General features: G+C 46.3%; 1 long non-coding RNA gene across 5 annotated transcripts in view; it reads left to right on the forward strand.

The window, feature by feature from the left end:
• The window catches only part of LOC140077127 (uncharacterized), a 148,225-nt gene extending 142,631 nt beyond the window's left edge, over positions 1-5,594 (forward strand). For all 5 annotated transcript variants that reach the window (XR_011849710.1, XR_011849711.1, XR_011849712.1 and 2 more), the window contains one exon: positions 5,552-5,594. This is a non-coding gene — a long non-coding RNA (uncharacterized lncRNA). The remainder of the gene's footprint in view (positions 1-5,551) is intronic.
• Positions 5,595-17,652: the final 12,058 nt, after the last annotated feature.

A 17,652-nucleotide genomic window follows, 5' to 3' on the forward strand; every position in this document is an offset into this window, starting at 1 on the left:
CCACACTGTGCACCTAAAAATACCACAGTTACTCACAGTACAATGCCACCTGGATAACAGAAATATGCCCCCCCCCAAATATAGCCCATAATAAAACCTGTGTTCCCTGCATATATTACTATACTACAGACCCGGAGTAATACTGCACCCCTAATTATATGTCACCTCCCAATTACACAATAAATGGTTCCCCCATGACTTAATTTATACATTGATCCCTTTAATGAATTAATTTCCCTATTTATGGCCCTTTCTAATATACTGGGGTGCCACATGAATTTTAGAGGCCCCTCAAGTAATGATTTAATATACTGCCCCCCCATTTAGTTATTTAATATACTGCCTCCCCCACCCTTTGAACTATTTTACATACTGGGCCTCACCCCCAATACATTTCATACACTGGGCTCCTCTGTAAATTATTTTATATTCTGCTCCCTCCATTAATTATACTGGGCACCCAAATGAATTTTGTACACTTCACTCTTTGGGTCAGTAAGATCAGAGGGATACTAAATTTATGCAGGTTTTATTGAGTTAAATTAAAACCTCATCAGGAAAAAAGGGGGTTTTGTCATCTTCTGACGCTAATAACTTTTTCATCCATATATACTTGAGTATAAGCCAAGCTTTTCGTCTTATACTCGAGTCAAGAAAAAAAAAAGAAAGTCAAAACTCACCTTTCCGACCTGAGCAGGTCTTCTCTTGTTCCGTCGGCAGCATATACAGACCTGCCGCTGCTGATGGAAAGATGGCGTCGGAAAGGTGAGTTTTGACTTTCTTTTTTTAAGTGCTACCGAGGGCAGGAGCTGGCTATATATGGGGTCAAGTGCAGGCTATATACCAGGGCAGGAGCTGGCTATATACAGGGGCAGGAGCTTGGCTATATCGGGGGCAGGTGCAAGCTTTATACCAGGGCAGGAGCTGGCTATATCGTGGGCAGATGCAAGCTATATACCAGGGCAGGAGCTGGCTATATACAGGGGCAGGAGCTGGCTATATCAGGGGCAGGTGCAAGCTATATACCAGGACAGGAGCTGGCTATATACGGGGGCAGGAGCTGGCTATATCAGGGGCAGGTGCAAGCTATATACCAGGGCAGGAGCTGGCTGTATACGGGGGCAGGGGCAGACTATATCAGGAGCAGGTGCTGTGTATATATGGGGACTGGCTGGCTATTTATGGGGCAGGAGGAGAGCTATATCAGGGGCAGGTGCAAGCTTTATAGCACAGCAGGAGCTGGCTATATAGGGGGGCAGGCTACATCAGGGGCAGGACCTGGGTGTATATGGGGACTGGCTGGCTATATAGGGGCTGGAGGGAGGCTATATACAGGTGCAGGAGGAGAGCTATATCAGGGGAAGGTGCTGGCTATATAAAGGTTGGCTTATACTTGAGTATATAAGGTACTGAGATGTGTGAGGAGTCATTTTTTTGCCGGGATGAGCTGAAGTTTTCTGTGCTACCATTTTGAGGACTGCAAGACCTTTTTATCAGTTTTTGTTACATTATTTCTGTTATGTAAAATGGTGTAAAAGTCACATCTCGGACATTTGGGCGCTATTTTCAGCAATGTGGTTCAACATCAGCAATAACCGTTTTTATATTTTGAAAGACCAGACATTTTGAGACACGGCGATACCTAACGTGTTTTTGATTTTTACTGTTTAATAAATTTAATATCAGTTCTAGGGAAAGGGGGGGGATTTATTTTTTTAAACTTTTTTTTTTACTATTTTTTAGACCCGTTTCTACCATATACTGCAATACTACTGCAATACAACTGTATTGCAGTATATGCCACTGGCACATTGTAACGAATCTGCAGAAACCATGCAGCCTTGGGTCTGACAAAGACCCAAGGCTGTCATGGCAACCGATCGCTGCCTCGATAACGTCGTACGGCGGCATCAGACCGGTTAATACCCGCGGTTGGTGCTAGCACCAATCACGGTTATTAGCAGTGGGTCTTTGCTGCAATATGCAGAAAACCATACCTCTGTTTGAAGAGGGCTCAGCCCGTGAGCCCTCTTCATACAGCCCCCGTACCACTACGCCGTACACGTATGCTGAAGAGGGTGAAGGAGTTAATAGTTAATATTCTAACCCCCCACACACAATTAATTATTTAATATGCTGTCCCTCCCAGAATTATTTATTTAATATGCGGCTGCCCCTCAAATAAATAGTTAATATGCTGCTGCCCCCCCCCCCAAATAAATAGTTTATATGCTGCTGCCCCCCCCCAAATAAATAGTTTATATGCTGCTGCCCCCTTAATTCATTAATTAATATGTTGCTGCCCCCCCCTCCAATTGATTGGTTAATATGCTGCTTCCCCCCTTAATTAGTTGATATGATGCTGCCCGCCCAACAATTAATTATTTAATATTCAGCCCCACCCCCAATTAATTATTTTATATATTTAGGGCCCCCACCATCTTTTACTGCTGTTCTATTAAAAAAATAAAACCTTATACTCACCTCAGGTCCCGCATCTTGTTTCTTCTTGCTGCGTCTGGGCAGAAAAGGGTGCGCGGCTGCGTGATGACGTCATCACGCGGCCGCGCATCCTAGTGCATGGAGCGATGTGCGCCGGGGTCTTCCGGCCACATCGCTCCAGTTATAGTGCTCGAGCGGCCGGAAACGGCCGCATCGAGCACTATACAGTGACGGGCAGGAGCTTCCGGTCCGGACGGACGGAGGCCCCTGCCCGACTGCCGATGTGTCCGACGGGGGCCCCAGCAGGAGCTTATTAATTGGCGCTATTGGAGTGCCAGGCCGGGGGCCCCTAAGCAATAAATCTGGATCCGGGGGCCCGGCGCTGGCGCTCCAAGAGCGCCAATGAGGATCCGGCTCTGGCGGCTCTACTGATGCTGCTCTATTTCAGATTTCAGTCGGTCATTTTTTTGTTTTCATCCCCGCCCGCCAAATAGAGTGACTCCGATTCTTTACGCAGCTTGAGATACTGGCTGTACTTGGCGGAGTCCATGGCCGGATCTTACTGTCACAATCTCAGGGATAAACAGTGGACTCCCTGGACCACCGCTGGAGATAACAACCTTAGTCGCACCCGGGAGCGGAGTCTAAGTGATCTCCTGGTCTTTGCCAGAGCCCGCCGCAAAGCGGGATGGTCTTGCTGCGGCGGGAGTCACCAGGTCGCTCCGTGGGTGCGACTAGGCCCGCGGTGGCAGCCAAAGTAGGGACACAGGGACCAATGATGGCAGGCAGGACCTCGGATGGCAGGCATGACTTCGGATGGCAGACAGGTCCTCGGATGGCAGGCAGGACCTCGGATGGCTGCTGGAATAACGGAGCGCTACAGGACACCAGGACCACCACAGGACACCAGGACCGCCATAGGACACCAGGACCGCCACAGGATATCAGGACCGCCACAGGATATCAGGACCGCCACAGGACAACAGGACCGCCCACAGGACAAGAGGACCGCCACAGGACAACAGGACCGCCACAGGATAACAGGACCACTATAGGATACCACGGAACAAGGGAACACAGGAAACCAGGAACATGGGAACACCACGGAACACGGGAATCACAGAATCCACAGAGGCGTCTGGAAACGCTCGGGAATACAGAGGGCTTACTCTTCAGTAACAGGACATGAAGATCCGGCAGGGGATGCTGGGAGTCGCCAGGCTATATAGCCGAGCCAGGAATGCCAGAGCCAATAAGGAGGACGCTGGCCCTTTAAGGCTGGGAGAAGTCCGCGCGCGCCCCCTCTAGTGGCAGGAGCACGCGACTGCATGGAAGAAGCATGCGGCCTACACGCTGGGAGTAAGAGTGCAGGCCGGAGCCTAGGAGAGGTAAATGAGAGCTGGGGGGGCGGGGGCCGCGGCAGCAGGCATAGGTACACCCTCAATCCTTACCGAGGATCGCGGGTGTAACCGTGACAGTGCCCCTATATGTGACTTGTCTGAGCTGCACGCTGCCTCCATATTTGTGCTCCAGTAGAGCTTGTCCCTCCCCCACTGATATCAGCTCACCAGGCTGTGACCTCTGAGAAGGAGCAGGAGGTGGAGCTGTACAGGAGCACAAAGTTGGGGGGGGGGCTAAGATCTGAGGAGGGAGTAACACAGAAAAGGCTCATGTCTTTTGAAATGCATCCAAACCACAGCCCAGCCCCTGGGACTACCCGTGGATTTACAATTATATTGTAATGGAAATGCTTATAAAGGCAGAGAGGCAGATTTGCACTGCGGGTGTCATGGGCTTCTGCAACCTGTCTTTAGTGAAAATGAGGCCTGGTGATAGGTTCCCTTTAATTGCAGGTTTAAAGGTAATTAGGCATCTGGCTCTCACTGCAAGACTTCTGTAACCTATGAATACTGTGTATTGAACTTATAATGGTCCTGCCTATCATAGCCAGGACAATATCTACATAATAGTGAGCCCATTCTGTAGATGCAGCATGAGAACCAATTTACAAATACAGGACCAGAATCAAACTCAGTATAGAGTTAGGACAAAATCAGAGGGGAATTGAGTGGTCAGTGCTTCCCTTATGGACTTCACATGTTGTGCAATTTCAATGTAAGACCAGACTAGGGAGAAGTATGTGGATCCTACTGAACATAGAGTGATGATAAGAACTGATCAGATGTAGTCATCATTCTACTAAACCTTTAAAGGGAACCTGGGAATCAGCAACTGGCCAAATAAACCACTACCAGTATATTGTCCAGCAGCGTAGCACCTTCTAGCTTTTGTTTCTGTCATGTCCCAGTGTATTATCCAGAGAATCAACTCTGAAGTGAGAAGTAAATTGATTGTATAAAGTCAAGAAGGCGGAGAGTTTAACACTGAAGTCAAGATAGGGAGCTCTGAACGCCTCCTCCTCTGTGACTGATATAACACATCGGACTTCAGTACATCTAGTTAGTGATATCTTTGGATGCAGGACCATTAATTGCTGTAACGGGGGCTTTCTGAGAAAAAGAGAGCTTGACTTCAGTATTAAAATCTCTGCTTCCTTGATTTTATAAAACCGATTTACATCTCACTTAGAAGTAGATTTTCTGGATGCCACCACCGTACTGGGCCATGAAAGAAACACGATCTGGAAGGTGTTCAGCTACCTGACAATATACTGGTGGTGGTTTATTAGGTAAATTTCTGATGACAGGTTCCCCTTAATCTTAGTAACTCACATGTGATGTCTCCTTGAGATTTGTACTTTCTTTGCTTCTATATCAGGGTTAGATTAGTTTCAAATCTGTTGCCCTTGATTAAAAAAATAACTTGCACGTGTCCCTTAATTTAGAAGACATCCCCTCTGTAGCTCCACCAAAAAAGGCCACACCCCCCCTAATTGTTCCACCATTCTATGTTGTACCCTGCAATACAAAAGGGCCCCGAGAACACTGAAGCTACTCACTACAGATATATTCAGTGAATAATCTACAGGACAGTGTTCATTCTAGAGGGAACCTTTATGTGGCATCAATACTCCAAATATATTTCTTTTATTTATTTTACTGATATATGAATTCTTAAAATTGTATGTTCTTTTTTTTTTAAATAATAGAAGAAGGCGTGTACCGGGAAGACGGACAGTACAGAAGAAAGCCTAAACCGCGAAAGATGTAAAGATGTAAAGATTATAATAATATCACATAATATATAACATAATATCACATAATATATAACATAATATCAGATGAGATAAATAAATATCTTTCAATTCAATGTAGTTTTTGTTTGTCTTCAGCAAATGACCGATTCAGGAGTCTATGAACTACTAAATAAAGCCATGTTGCTGCCCAGGAGTTGGCAAGGTTTGCATCCTAGTCCTGCTGTCTTGTCCAACAGGAGACATAACACGGTGGCATCATAATGAGTATTAAAGGGGTCTTCCCATTTCCATAAGTAATGTATATTGTTAGAATAATGAAAAGTTATACAACTTTACAATACACTTTCTGTATCAATTTCTCACCGTTTTCTAGATCTCTGCTTGCTGTCATTCCATAGAAAGCTTCTAGGTTTACTTCCAGTGGACAGAAATCTGACCGTGGTCACACAGGTGCACGGCCCATTAGGATCACAGAGAGTAATCAGAGCCGTGTTATATAACGAGCCGTGCACCTGTGTGACCATGGTCAGATTCTGTCCCCTGGAAGTAAGCAATGAAGCTTTCTATAGAATGACAGCAAGCACAGATCTAGAAAACCACAAGAAACTGATACAGAAAGTATATAGGAAAATTGTATTATTTTTCATCATACAAACAATAAAATTAATTTGCCGAAATGAGAATATCCCTTTAACTTTTTTAATTAGCTGTATAATCAACATTAACACAGTCTGGCCCAATGACCCATTGTCACAGGTGGTCCCGTAACCCATGGGGTCACAGGTCACCCCACCAGCGCGTTCTCGATACCGTTCTCTGCCTTCAGGAGATTTAAAGGGCCAGCGCGCCACTAATTGCCACTGGCCATTTTCAGATGATCTATTTAACCCTTCCTGCAAGCCCTGCCGGATCTTTGTGCCTCACAGCCTTAGGAAAAGCTTCCAAGCAATATTCCTGCGATCCTGCTCCTGATTCCTGTGTTGCCGTGTTACCAGAGTCCCTCCGCGTTCCTGTGTTACCAGAGTCCCTCCGTGTTCCTGTGTTACCAGAGTCCCTCCGCGTTCCTGTGTTACCAGAGTCCCTCCGCGTTCCTGTGTTACCAGAGTCCCTCTGCGTTCCTGTGTTACCAGAGTCCCTCCGCGTTCCTGTGTTACCAGAGTCCCTCCGCGTTCCTGTGTTACCAGAGTCCCTTCGCGTTCCTGTGTTACCAGAGTCCCTCCGCGTTCCTGTGTTACCAGAGTCCCTCCGCGTTCCCGTCTTACCAGAGTCCCTCCGCGTTGCTGTGTTCCCGCGTTGCTGTGTTCTTGTGTCCCGTGTGCCTGTTTTCCCGTTCCCATCTGCCTGGACCTCCCGTTGCTGACCCCGGATTGGTCTTGACCCTGCATCTCTGCAGCCTGCCCTGACCCTGTGCCTGCACCCAACCACGAGACTGTTTTCTGTTAAGGTACTTCGGCCTCGGCTGCCACCGCGGGCTAGTCACATCTGTGGAAAGACCTGGTGGTCCCCTGCCGTAGCGAGACCATCCTGCCTTGCGGAGGGCCCCGGTGAGGACCACGTGCCACTTAGACTCCGGTCCTGCGGTGGTCCAGAGAATCCTCTCCTCCTTACACTCATGAAAGACTTCCCTAAATAATCACAAGAGGAGATTTGTTGCAAATTTAAGTCCATAGAAAAACATAGGCTCGAGATTTACAAATTGTTGTATTGTTTCCAATAGACGAACAAATCCATACAAGCTTCTATTATTTGTGTGCAAAATGCTCCGGAACTTCATTGTTTGCCAGAGAATCATCATAGTTTATTGGGGTAAAATGTGCCAATTGTATTCATTGGTTTGGCAGGAGGGAGGACGCTGGTGGACCCTGTCCATATAAGGGGTTAACCCGCTACATACAGATTGTATTTGTTATGTGACATATTTGTTTAAGTGTCATAACTAGAAAGAGCTGCCATGGTGTTGCTTGATTGATGAGTCTTGAAGATGATATACGCTTCTGTAATACAGAGATCTGAGCTGCTGGTCAGAATTTGATGCTTCTGTAGCCCAAAACACGTGTGTTCCCAGTTACAGGCAACCGAAGATGGCTGCCACAGGAAATAACAAGGAACAGGCTCCAAAACCACTCCCACTTAGAAAAAACTTATAAAACGAGCAGAGGGAGCGCATGTGCATACTGACCAGCAGATGGCAGCATAGCCCCAATATATCACATATAATGGAGGTAGAACAAAATACAGTTATGTAAACAGTAGAATAACAACATATACAACTAAGGGGAACAGCACACTCCCCGTCTGAAATTCCCTTTGGGGATTTCACTATGAACTAATGTCTATAAGATATAGTCCAAACCTGTAACAAAATGTTAGAATACAATATAAAACACTAAGATAATCCTGTTTCTCAAGTCACGAACAAGATCCATTTATAAAGTTCAGTCCTGTTCATCTTGCAGGAATATCCTCCATGGGTAGTATCAGAATGAGCTCATTGGTCTTGCAAATGTTTTAGACTCGCCCTTCCTGGAGATCTTCAACTCCACTTTCCGAATCTTGCCGTCTTTGCTGGGAAGAACTTTTGTGACTAGTCCCATAGGCCAGTCAATCCTTTCTGTTTGTTGTTCCTTCATTAACACAAGGTCTCCTTCTTTGAGATTTGGTTTCGGATGTTGCCATTTTCTTCTTCCTTGAAGAATTACAAGATACTCCTTTCGCCATCTATTCCAGAAGTAATCTGCTAAGTATTGTACACGTTTCCACTGTTTTTGGTAGATGTTTGCATGTGTATACTCTCTACTTGGCATTAGTGGATTCCCGATCTTCTGGGTGAGAAGAGTAGCTGGAGTCAGTATGACTGGCGTTTCAGGATCCATTGATACTGGCACAAGAGGTCTTGAATTGATGATGGCGGAAACTTCAGCAAGAAGAGTAATCAGAGTCTCATGTGTGAGTCTTGAAGAATTCACATCCATTAGCATAGAATTTAAGATACTGCGTGAGATCCCAATCATCCTTTCCCAGGCGCCTCCCATGTGGGATCTATGTGGAGGATTAAAAATCCAAGTGCAACCGTTCTCCGCCAACTGATCTTGGATGGGCTTTGTGTCAATATTTAGTTCTCGACATGCTCCAATGAAGTTGCTTCCACGGTCAGACCTCAACTGCTTTGCTGGTCCTCTGATTGCAAAGAAGCGTCTTAAAGCGTTAATCAGACTCGAAGCATCCATAGATTCTATGACCTCTATGTGAACGGCACGCACGCTCATGCAAGTAAATAGTACGGCCCAACGCTTACTGTTTGCGTGGCCACCACGGGTCCTGCGTGCTGACACCATCCATGGCCCAAAGACGTCTAGGCCAACATAAGTGAAGGGTGGCTCGGTACTTAGTCTGACTGCAGGTAAGTCAGCCATCTGTTGGTGTAACTGCCTTCCCCATGCTTTCCGACAATGCACACAATGATACAGTAAGTGTGCCACACGTTTCTTCATGCCTACAATCCAAAGGCCTGCAGATCGTAACTTCCCCTCTGTCATTTGCCTACCTTGGTGTTCTGTCTTTTCATGATGGTGTCGGATCAACAAGATGGTAACATGATGTTTGCTGGGAATGAGGATAGGATTTTGCTCCGCAACTCCCAGGCCAGCTTGATTTAGTCGACCACCAACCCTTAACAATCCAAAACTGTCCAAAAATGGATTCAAATTGGCAATAGGGCTTTTTGCTGGAACCTGCTGTTTGTTATACAGGCACTTCCATTCTGTATTGAATTCTTCCTGCTGCACGTGACGTATTATAAGGAATTCACTTTGAGAAATGTCCTCTGCAGAGAAGGGTTTATGGCAGATATGCCAACCACAACAATCTTTATCCCCAGATGTATGGTGATAGCATCTTGCAATATGCACTAACCTTGCAATAGTTCTTACGAGTCTCCTCCAACTGGAGAAACGTTCAAAGCGTTGACAACCGAGGCTGGAAGTTGGCTTTGTTCCAGTGACTAATGCACCAACCTCAGTGCGGATTTCTGGATCATTATCTGGATCCTGGATGCTGAAGTCCTCTAGAACATGTTTGTTCGCCTGTTTTAGCAGAAATTCTGGACCTGTGAGCCAAGAAGAGTTAGCAAAAGAACTTATAGACATAGGCCTAGTGGCATGATCTGCTGGATTAAGCTCAGATGGTACATAGCGCCATTGTCCTGGCTTGGAGGACCTCCTGATCCTCTGTATGCGGTTACTGACATACACATAAAATCGCTTGGTCTGATTGTAGATGTAACCTAAGACGACCTTACTGTCAGTGTAGTATTGGACTTCGTCTAGGTCAGTACCCAGTTCTTGTTGTATGAAGTCTGCTATTTCTACTGCTAACACAGCCCCACAGAGTTCAAGTCTGGGAATAGTGTGATCAGGCTTGGGGGCTAGCTTAGCTTTGCCGAAAACTAGCCCAATCTGAACTTGACTGTTGTGTTCTGTTACCTTCAGGTAGGCGACAGCTGCTATGGCCTCTGTGGAAGCATCAGAGAACACATGGAGTTCTTTTCTTGCACTAGCAGTGAGTGAGATTTTTACATAGCATCTCGGGATGCAGATCTGATCCAAAGCACACAGAGATTTCTTCCAGGCTTCCCATTTTTTCTCTTTATCAGAAGGAAGTGGAGCATCCCAATCTTTGACGGTTTCAGAAAGTTGTCTCAGTAAGGATTTACCTTGTATGGTAATAGGCGCTACAAATCCCAGTGGATCATATAGGCTGTTTACAACTGACAGGACACCACGTTTTGTGAATGGTTTGTCTGCACAGCTTACTTGAAAGCCGAAGGAGTCAGTTGACAGATCCCACCTCAGGCCTAAACTTCTTTGCAAGGGTGGACTGTCCAGTCCGAAGTTTATGTCCTTGAATCCCGGTGCATGGTCATCTGATTCAAAGGCTCTCATGACAGCCAGGCTATTTGAAGCGATTTTGTGTAATCGCAGTTTAGCTTGGTACAGCATGTTTTGAGTCCTTTTGAGTAAATCAATTGCTGCTTCTTCTGTAGGTAATGATTTGAGTGCATCATCTACATAGAAGTCCCTTTCAACAAAGTCTCTGGCATCTGTTCCATACCCAGACTCTCCTTCTTTAGCAGTTCTGCGAAGGCCATAGGTCGCTACAGCAGGTGAAGGGCTGTTCCCAAATACATGTACCCTCATGCGATACTCCACCATCTCCATGCTGGGGTCATTGTCCTTGTACCACAGAAACCTCAGGAAATTCCTGTGGTCCTCTCTGACTAGGAAACAGTGAAACATATGTTCTATATCAGCAGTGATGGCAACAGTCTCTTTCCTGAACCTTATCAAGACTCCGAGTAGATTATTTGTCAGATTAGGACCTGTGAGAAGGACATCATTAAGAGATATACCTTGATGTTTGGAGCTTGAGTCAAACACAACCCTAATTTGATTAGGTTTCTGCGGATGGTATACTCCAAATGAAGGCAAGTACCAGCACTCCTCATTCTTCTTTAAGGATGGAGCCAGTTCTGCGTGGTTTTTCTGGAATATTTTTTCCATAAAGGTTACAACATGTTCTCTCATTTCAGGCTTGTTGTTTAGAGTACGATGAAGAGAGTTGAATCTAGACAAAGCTTGTTCCCGGTTATTTGGGAGTCTTGCCCTGGAAGCTCGGAAGGGCAATGGAGAAACCCAATGACTGGTTTCATCTTTAGAGAACCCATTGTCCATTATCTTGATAAATTCTCTGTCCTCTACTGACAAGGCTACCTTATTGTCATCTTTAGTTGTGAGAAACACTGATCTCCCCAGGTCATCAGCATAGGGGGAGGGAATGACCTCAGGCACCTGTATGAGGTCTGGATGTTTCTCTTTCACCTTATAGTGATGAGGGCATGGCTTGATGTAAGATGTGCGTCCATCCCCACACACATATGTCTTAAAAGAGTTAACTCCTGGTTGATTCAAGCATACATTTCCTATGACTACCCATCCTAAGTCTAGTCTCTGGGCATACGGGGCATAGTCAGGACCGTTACACTGTTGACGCACTTTGTGTACCCTTAGATTGTCCCTGCCAAGCAGAAGTAGAATCTCGGCGTCCATATCCAAAGGTGGGATAACACTGACCAGGTGCTTTAGGTGTGGTTGGTGAAATGCAGCTTCTGGGGTGGGAATTTCATCCCTGTGATCGGGTATTTGGTCACATTCAATCAAAGTAGGTAGAGGTATCTCAGTGTCCCCATTGATAGCAGTAGCGATGAATCCTTGTGCTCTTCTTCCACAAGTCTCTATGCTACCTGAACAGGTATTTAAAGTATAAGGTGTTGCAGGTCCCTTGATTCCAAAGGCTTCAAAGAACTTAGGTCCCGCTAGTGACCGGTTGCTTTGGTCATCGATGATTGCGTACATTTTTATAGCCCTTTCTGGTTGTCCCTCTGGGTAAACCTTGATTAAGCATATTCTGGCACAACATTTGTCTCTTTGGCGCTCTCCACATACCTCCATGCATGAACAGGAAACATCTGTGGTAGAGTTAGCAGGCTTCTGGGGCTCCCCGCCATGGCTTGGAGCAGGAATACTGGCAACTACAGCTGGTGAATCTCTGGTGAGTGGGGTTAGGTGCATAGCTGTGGCATGTCTGTCGCTGTGACACTCCTCACACTCAATTGCAGATTTACAGTCCTTTGCCATATGCTCCAATGAAGCACAACATCTAAAACATACTCCTAGCTCAGTGAGCATTTTCTTGCGTTCCTGTATGGGTTTGGACCTAAATCCTCTGCATTTGTTTAGCGAATGTAGCCTTTTATGAATGGGACATTCACGATTGAAGGATTTGTCTCCTGAAGAGTTAGTATGGCGTTTGCCAGTGGCTACTGCATGTGGTGGCAGGTTGGTCTTTCTAACATTCACACTGTTCTTAAAGTCTTTGTGTTTTTGTGTGATGTCTTCATACCTTGATGATGATGCAGTTGCGGTGTTGAACTCCAGAAAGTCGAGACTGGGGTCGTTTCTCATCTGGGCCTGCTCATCGATGAACTTGCAAAAATGAACAAACGGGGGAAAGGTGACATCATGTGTCCTTTTGTATCTTGAGACTGATGTTGCCCATTTCTCTTGCAAACTGTATGGTAGTTTTGTGACAATTGGGTTCACCCCATGGGCAGTATCCAGATAACACAATCCAGATAGACGAGGGTCTCTTTTGGCAAGTTCCAGTTCCATAAGCAGATCACTTAAGTTCTGGAGCTTGTTGACCTCCTTGAGATTAATCTTTGAAACGTTCTGCAATCTCTTGAATAGGGATTTCTCTATCGCTTCGGCACTGCCAAAGGTACGTTCAAGTCTCTGCCAGGCAGCGGCAAGACCTGCTTCTGCTTGTCCCACATAGACAGTTCTGAGGCTCTTGATGCGATTTGTAGAGCCTGGTCCCAACCACCTGACAAGGAGGTCAAGCTCCTGCTCTGCGGTTAGGTTAAGGTTGGCGATGGCAGCTTTGAAGGTTGCTTTCCATGCTCTGTAGCTTTCTGCACGGTCGTCAAATTTTGAGAGACTGGTGTTGATCAGCTCCCTGCTAACCATATACCTAGCAAACTCAGACATATCTGCTTTCTCACTGCTTGTTGCCGTGTCAACTCGTGGTACCCCTTGGGCGTGTGGGTTGCTTGGCGTGAAAGGGTGAGATGTTCCTGGGTAGAATGAGGTCGCTGAAGGGTTGAGCTGTGGTTTAGCCTCTGGAAGTTCTGATGACCGCTGCTTATGCTGTAGGCCAGAAAATAACTGATAGCCATCTTGCTGAGATAACTGTCCATGAGAAGGTACAACAGGGTGAAGATTATTAGTTTGTGCAGGTGCTATGGACAGCACTGGAACCTCAGGTAGAGCTGACTTGTATGTTTCAGCATTGTCAACTTGAACAGTACTGAGAATAGGGAGCGCTGCAGATGACTGTTTCAGCACATAATCACTGGTGCGATCAACTGGATTGTCTGTTTCCTGTGGTGGCGAGCAAACTGGATCAAGACCTTGGCTCAAAGCTTGCTCAAGTACCTTTACTTTGGCTAATGCGATTTCCTCTTCCATCTCTATTTGAAGAGTCTTTATCAGAGCCTCTGCTTCTGCTCTCTTGGCCTCAGCTTCTGCTCTCTCTTTTTTAGCCTTAGCGTCTGCCATTAATTCCTTTTCTCTGAAGGCACGTCTTATTTTGGATTGCTCTGCATCTATACGGGCCTCTAGTAATCTGTCACTTAGGACTGAGCTTCTTGAGCATGAAGATCTGTATGTTCGTGATGAATGTTTGGATGAAGTTGATGCGTGTGATCTAGTCTCCTGTAAATGAGAGATATGGAGTTCCGCTTTAGCTTTAGCATTCTGCACCATGGCGTCTCTTTCTCTGTCTTCTGATTCTGCTTTGTTCAGCTCTGTTAAGGCTTCATCAATATTACAGTCTTTTAAGAACGTGACGTACTTTGCCAGAAGTCGCTTATATCTTTCGTGCGCTGTATTCAGCTTTGTAACGAAGTCTTGTAACCTCTCAGCATTACCTTTGAGGGATTGAAAGCCTGACAAGAGGGAGGTAACTCGTTTCCATAGATCTTCCAGGTTATCACAGAACTCATCTTTTGTAGTGTGATAGTTTTCAATGACCTTCAGTGACGGTTTGAGAAAGCGTCTTGGTCGTGTAATCTCGTCTGCTGAAAGTGCGACTTCCTTTTCCTACTCTTCAAAATCATCCGAATCAGCTTGTCTTTGCTGTGTTTTATCACTGGGAAATTGTTCCACATCTTTTTCAGCCATTTTGGTGTAAGGTGGACTGTCTCTTTAAGAAAACAAAGTTTTTGATTTGGGGCTAAAAATCGCAGCACGGCTTCTGTGGGACACCCCAATAATATTCCCAGGGTAATTTCAGTAAATTGCAGTGTTTTCAAATCTCTTTGACTGCAGCAACATGAGATATGTCCAGGAAGTCTCTTAGTAGGAGGATGGTCAGAGGAAGACCTTGCTGCATGTATAAAATATTACAGATACACTGAGCTTCCCCTGAGGCTTGTCCAGACATGTAATATAGCCGGGCAGAGTCACTGCACATGAACTTGTTGCACAAGATATTTCTGACTATGATTTTGGGCTTTAAGACAAATTCTGACTGTTCTGTCCCCACACAAGGCGATTGAAGGTGTAACTGACTAGAAGATAGTAACTGGGAAACTTTCCTACCTTCGTATCCAGAATGTGGAGCAGACAGGACCAGAGCTCAGATGCAGGAGATAAGATGCAGTAATCAGTGATGTGAAGCAAGACTTGGTTTATTACCTCAGATACAGCGATAGTCACAGATACAGTGTTGTGTGGCTCTGAGATTGTTGATGCTGGTAATTGATGAGTCTTGAAGATGATATACGCTTCTGTAATACAGAGATCTGAGCTGCTGGTCAGAATTTGATGCTTCTGTAGCCCAAAACACGTGTGTTCCCAGTTACAGGCAACCGAAGATGGCTGCCACAGGAAATAACAAGGAACAGGCTCCAAAACCACTCCCACTTAGAAAAAACTTATAAAACGAGCAGAGGGAGCGCATGTGCATACTGACCAGCAGATGGCAGCATAGCCCCAATATATCACATATAATGGAGGTAGAACAAAATACAGTTATGTAAACAGTAGAATAACAACATATACAACTAAGGGGAACAGCACATATGTCATATGTTTCTACAGTGGCTTGTGTACTATGATATACATAGATAAATGTCACATTGTCCATACTGCTGGCTCATACATGAAGCCTCTGAACAAATGATGTGTCATCCGTTGTGCTTTCATTGTACCCGAGGAAGGGAGCCCCAGAAACACGTTGTGAATCCTTTCCTTCATCCAGTATTGGACTGGCTATCCGGTGGACCCACTATTCTTCCTGCACAGAGAGACCCTGGAGAGAAGCTATAATGACAGTCTGAATTTGTCCGCCTTCCTTCAACTGTATTGGTGGCCTCAGGGGGCCGATACGATTGAATGATGTGGAAGCAATCATTCTGGTAGCAATAAGTTGCAGCTTAAAATGCCATGTTGGCACTTAATGGTAATTAAGTGGATTCTGGTTTGCAGTTTGGGCACTCTGTCTCTAAAAGGTTCGCCATCACTGCCTTAGAGTCTCCTGCTAGGGGTCTACCAGTCGGTCTATCACTAGTTGTTCTTGTGGCATTAAAGTCACCCGCCGTGATCACAGGAACAGATGTGAAGAGATAGGGCTTAACCTTATTAAATAGATTCACCCTTTCAGTCATTGTCTGTGGACCATAGATATTCATAAGGCAGAGTCTCCTACCTCGGATGGTAACCTCCAGCACCAGACACCTTCCCATCAATACCTCAGTTAGCTTATGTTTAGTGACATTGTGGGTATTAAAGACTATGGAGACCCCGGCACAAGGCTCCACGGACAGTGACCAGAAGGATGGACCTGAGCGCCATTCCCTCTCTGCTTCTCGTAAGAGACTAAGAGTAGTGAGATGAGTCTCCTGTAGGAAAAAGACATCAGCATCCAGATAGTGGAGATGTTCATATACTGCATGTCTCGTCTTCCTTGCTCTAATGCTATTCACATTACTAGATATCACTTTAAGGTGAAAGTTCGCCATTAGAGCCATAGCAAGAAGCAGAGAGAGTAACCCCATCTTCATAAGTCTGAGTCGGAGCCCTCCTGCTGACCATCCGTCTCCATATCAGATTCAGACTCTGGCCCTACTGCATGAGGCTCCGTTTTGAGGGGGGATCTGCATCTGGCTCATCCTCATATTCTGCCACCATTCTCTGCAATTCCCGCTCTAGTTCTTCCTCTGCTTTTGGACAGTGGTCCACTCATCCACTGGCTTACGGCTAGATGTATCTTTCTTCCTTCTCTTTATAGAAGTTGGCGCTGGAGAAGGAAGGGGCACTGAGGGTGGCACAACCTGCTGGACAACCTGCTTGTTTCCCTCACTGCTTTGTGTTGGGGATTGGTCTGGTACTGGTGTTAGGCTAAATTCACACTGCCGTGAGCCCGCCGCACCGTAGTACGGCGGGCACACGGCAGCGCGGGGAGAGGAGGAGGAGGTGAGCGCAGCTCACCCCCGCCCCTCTCCATAGAAAGTAATGGCGCACGGCGCCGTAATACAGGGAAAGATAGGACATGTCCTATCTTTCCCCGGGCTACGGAGCGGTACGGTGCCGCACGTGTGCTGCACCGTACCGCTCCCGTACAGGGCCGTGAGCCCATAGAAGTGTATGGGGGACGTATATCAGCCACATATACGTCGGCCGTATATACGTCCCCCATACTGTAGTGTGAATGTAGCCTTAATTTGAGGCTGGTCTGGTTCTGGTATGGTGTCACTTTCCATCCGCTGAGGTTCTGGCCCATCCTGAGCTGACCCTGACAACAAAGCCTCCTCCTCCCCCAGGTCATCTGCAGCTCTTCTGTGACCTTCCCTTCTTGGCAGTTTGGGGAACTACTCCTGGAAAGTTCTGCCCTGGTACAATGCGTGATGTGGCCTCGGTTCCAAAAGTGCTGGCACTCCCCCCTTCCTGGTCTCCAAAAAGAAAGTACTTTATTACCACCTCTTGAAATTCCAGGAATGTTCCCCTCTGGCCGGCATATTGATGCAGCATGTAAGCATTATACAGTGCCATCTGCATGATGTGCACGGCCAGCTTCTTGTACCACAGCCTTGACTTCCGCATGGCATTGTATGGCTGAAACACCTGGGCCGACAAGTCCACCCCTCCCATCTACTTGTTATAATACAGTCCGGCTTGGGGGTTTCTGTACTGGTACCTCGTACTGGGACAGGGGTGGTGGTGTGCCCATGTATTGTGGTTAATACAAGGACCTCTCTCTTGTCCTTGTACTTAACACACAATGCAGAGTCGCTGCATAGTGCCCGGCTCTCCTGTACAGAGTCACTGCATTGTGCCCGGCTCTCCTGTACAGAGTCGCTGCATAGTGCCCGGCACTCCTGTACAGAGTCGCTGCATAGTGCCCGGCTCTCCTGTACAGAGTCGCTGCATAGTGCC

Source organism: Engystomops pustulosus, chromosome 9 (assembly GCF_040894005.1).
Source record: "Engystomops pustulosus chromosome 9, aEngPut4.maternal, whole genome shotgun sequence".
NCBI classification, from domain to species: domain Eukaryota; kingdom Metazoa; phylum Chordata; class Amphibia; order Anura; family Leptodactylidae; genus Engystomops; species Engystomops pustulosus.